Source organism: Colobus angolensis, unplaced genomic scaffold (assembly GCF_000951035.1).
Source record: "Colobus angolensis palliatus isolate OR3802 unplaced genomic scaffold, Cang.pa_1.0 Scaffold3, whole genome shotgun sequence".
In the NCBI taxonomy this organism is placed as follows: domain Eukaryota; kingdom Metazoa; phylum Chordata; class Mammalia; order Primates; family Cercopithecidae; genus Colobus; species Colobus angolensis.
The window spans coordinates 25,722,975-25,727,242 of record NW_012116265.1 but is presented as its reverse complement, the minus strand read 5'-3'; positions in this window follow the sequence as shown (position 1 = coordinate 25,727,242).

Sequence of the window (4,268 nt, the reverse complement as noted above, 5' to 3'; positions counted from 1 at the left end):
GACTGGGATTCTTAGCCTACCACTGGCTCCATAGTCCCTACAGAGCCACTGAAACCCTCCCACCCCTGCCTGGAAAATGTCGCTCCCCTGTATACCACCTTGGCGGCCACCACTGGTCAGCCAGTAATGGGGTGGGGGTGAGACAGAGGTGGAGCCTCTGCAAATGGTGCTAGATCAAGGGAGAAGGAGATCCAGGACCCCATCTCCGTAGGTCTGGGATGATGAGTATAGTTTAGAGATTGGGGATCCATTTACACCAACTTGGGGGGCTTTGGTATGAAGGGAGATGGACAGAGTATGAGGAAAGAGGAAAAGGTAGAGGGTGGAGGAATGCATCCTGAATCCTAGTCCCTTCTGACTGGGACAGTTCACATCCCTAAATGAGGCTCTGGGGCCTCTGTCTCAAGAAACGGAACTATGATGATCCCCCTTTGGATGCATTAATCCTTTCAAAAATAAGACTCTGGGAGCCTCCGGTGACAGGGCCATATGGTTTCCTTATCTTCCTTATCTTCCAGCACTCACCTTCCATTTGGAATGTTTATCCCAAGATAATGATCAGATTCCACTTAGGGTGATTGAATGGGGGCCTCTGAGTATCCCCCCCTAATTTCAAATGAATGGGTGATCCGATCCAATAATAGATGAGCCTAACAGTCTCCTGCTAATGGATGGGGCTTCTCAGCCCCGTGCCATGCACCCCCAACTTCCTTTTTTTTGCAAATATCCACCCCCTTCAACCTGGGCAGCTCCACTTTTACCTGCTTTATATAGTGGAGGGTGCTCTGTGTAAAATTTATAGTAAGTAAGATGGAACTGCTTTAAATTATGCTTTAAAAACCAGAGATCTGATGCTAACTCAGTGATTTTCAATAGAAATGTAATGAAAGCCACAAATGCAAGCTATGCGTATCATTTTAAATTTTCTGATAGCCACACATCTGTAAAAATAAACAGATGAAATTAATTTTAAGGATATGTTTTATTTGAAATCTAATTTATATCATAGTTACTTAATATAATTAATATATACTATATTTTATTAAACCCCAAAATATCATTTTAACTTGTTACCAATATAAAAATTATTTGTGAGATATTTCACTTTCACTTCCTTGTATTTAGTCTTCAATATCCAGAGTGTATTATGTACTTACAGTATATATTGATTCCGACTAGCCACATTTCAAATGCTCAATTGCCCCTGGGCTAGTGGCTATTGTATTAGGTAGGGCAGATCTAGACAGACCACACTAAGAACCTAGGGCAAGGACAAACTGTGATGGGCACAATGGCTGCCACTCTTGAGCTGGCTGCCAGAGAGAGACCCTTGGAGAAGAAGAGCAATTTACAACTTTGCTCCGAGTCTAAGTGGAGATCTAGCCGCCGTCTTCCTGCCTCTCCTTGCCTTTCCCCTCCCAGGAAGGAAAACACACAGGACACAGCATTTTTTTTAAGTGAATTTTAATTGCTACTAATTTAATGGCAGTCATTTCATCTGCTAATAAAATTGTTCACTGAGGCCTCCAGCCATGGGTGCTTTTTTCCATGGACTGTTTAAAAGTGAAGCTAATGCTAATTGTCACCAAGCATCCATGTCATGGATCCACTGTCCTTTGTCTGAAGAAGGAGAGGCCCAGCTGGGGTAGACAGAGTCAGCTTTGGGTGACCACTGCCAGTAGACACCCCCTGATTCCAAGGAAGAGGAGATCCAATTCAGACATTGACAGGACACTCAGATAAGTGTTCACTAGTCAATCAGATACCATATTTAAGGCCAGGTATGGTGGCTCATGCCTGTAATCTCAACGCGTTGGGAGGCTGAGGTGGGTGGATCATTTGAGGTCAGGAGTTCAAGACCAGCCTGGCCAATGTCTCTACTAAAAATACAAAAATTAGCTGGGCCTGGTGGCAGGCACTTGTAGTCCCAGCCACTCGGAAGGCTGAGGCAGGAGAATCACTTGAACCCAGGAGGCGGAGGTTGCAGTGAGCTGAGATTGTGCCACTGCACTCCAGCCTGGGCAATAGAGTGAGACTCAGTCTCAAAAAAAAAAAAAAGAAAAATCCATATTTAAATGGCCATTTGTGTTCTAGACCAGGAACTGGAAAAGAACAGAGTTTGTGTTTGGGGATTTGTGTATGTGCTTGATGTCTCCCAGTCCTAGTGAGTCTTGAATGAGTTAATAATGTAACAGGTCTCCTGCTGAAGCAGACATGCCCAGCGCCTCCCTGATCTTCAAATCAAGATAAACACATACAAGAGTAGGCTGGGAGGGGAGTCCTCTGGCAAAACAGGAGGACGGCGGTCCCAAGCCCCGCATGAGGGAAGGTGGGGAAGTAGGTTCCAGGCCTCCTGGGAGAGCCCTTCTTTGACCACCTTGTGGAATAGTTGCTCTCTAGCCCCTCTCTCTGCTTTGATTTTCTTCAGAGCACTTACAATTCTTGACATTCTATTTTGTTTTTATTTGTTGACTACTGTCCTCCGTTTTGTTTCTTGCTACTTCCCCAGTGCCTAGAAAGAGTGCCTGTCACTCTCAACAAACTATTTTTTTTTTTTTCAGACAGGGTCTTGCTCCATTGCTCAGGCTACAATGCAGTGGTGCAATCATAGCTCACTGCAACCTCAAACTCCTGGCCTCAAGTGATCCTCCCACTTCAGCCTCCAGAGTAGCTGGGACTATAATCATGGCCATCACACCTGGCTAATTTTTTTATTTTGTGTAGAGATGGGCTCTTGCTATGTTGTCCAGGCTGGTCTTGAACTCCTGGCCTCAAGCGATCCTCCCACTTTAACCTCTCAAATTTCTGGATTACAAGCATGAACCACCTCACTCGGCCTTTGTAAACATTTGCTGACTGAATAAATAGTATGAGGAGTTTGTTCCAGCCATCCTGGGCAGGCCTGAAAGATCTGTGAGCTTGGGAACAGCTGGAGGATGAGAACAAGCTGGTAGGAGAGGCAGAGCGAGATGGTGGTCTGTGTATGTGATTCCCCTAGTAATGGGGAGACGAAGAAGAATTTGCAGAAGTGAGGGAATGTGATTGCAGCACAAAGGCAGCAAGATTATTTTGTCAGCAACATTTGGATCCCATTGGTGATGAGAGACATGTGGGCCCGGCGAGGAGACAATTGTGGTAGTCAAGACAGGATGTGAATAAGACATAAAGAAGCGTTTCATCAGTGGGGATGGAAAAGAACCAGGGCTGTGGCGGCCGAGTTCAGGAGTAGGAAGTGTTGGCCCAGCATTCACGAGGACCTCTTCACATACACACACACACACAAACACACTTGCACACACAGGCAGCCTGCTGGGACCATTCATTTAGAGGCCCCCGCAGCACATTTTAGCACAACTGCAAAACTCACCTTCTGTGTCAGGCTTTGGTCTTTGTCTTCTCTTTGCTTCTTACCATAGCCGGGAACATTGCCCTGTGAAGGGCAGGGCCCAGAAACTTTGGAGGAGATAGTTTCTTCAGTCACAGGTTTTCTCCTGGCCAGTTTAAAGAGTTTGAGAGGCCCCAAAGTCACAATATCCCTCGGGAGAGAAAGGAGAGAAGGCCAGTGAAGGAAGGCCTGGAAGAGGAGAGAAATCCTTTTTTGAACTGGGTCAAGGAGGGCAACTGTGAGCTGACATCCAAACTCACACTTTCACACATGTGTAGGCCACGTGAAGGGTCTGTAATTGAGACTGGGGGCCTGGAGGAGGCGAATGAGCTTCTTATTAGGAGTGGGTGGGGACGTTCTTGGGGATCCAGCTGAAACAGAACTTTATTTTTAAAGAGCTTTAGATTGATGTCCCTGCTAGCCTAAATATGACTGAGCAGCCAACTTCTTCTGAGCCAGGCCAGGCTTCCAAACAAGCTGCAAGACCCTGTTTTTAAGAGAGGAAAAAAAGAGAGAGAGGGAGAGGAATCCACAGATGGAAAAGGTCACACAGTTAGCCCTCTGAATGTGCTGGGAGGAGGGAGATGGATGAGCTGGTTGTGTACACTCTGCAGTTCCCTGGCCTCACCATCAAGGAAGAAAGATCAAGGGTTGCTGGGTGATGGGGGAGGGGAGCTAACATCCACTTTGTACCTGGGATCTGCCTGGCCCAATCGGGCACAAGTAAGACCCAGGCTTGTGCTCAGAGAGCCAACGGTTCAGTGGGAGGAAAAGGGTGCGGAGCAAACCTGCGCAGCACTGCAGTGCAGCGCAACTGATCAGTCCCACATGATGCACAAGCAGAGGGCTGTGAGCTTTCAGAGGGGCCATTCCGTGCAGCTGG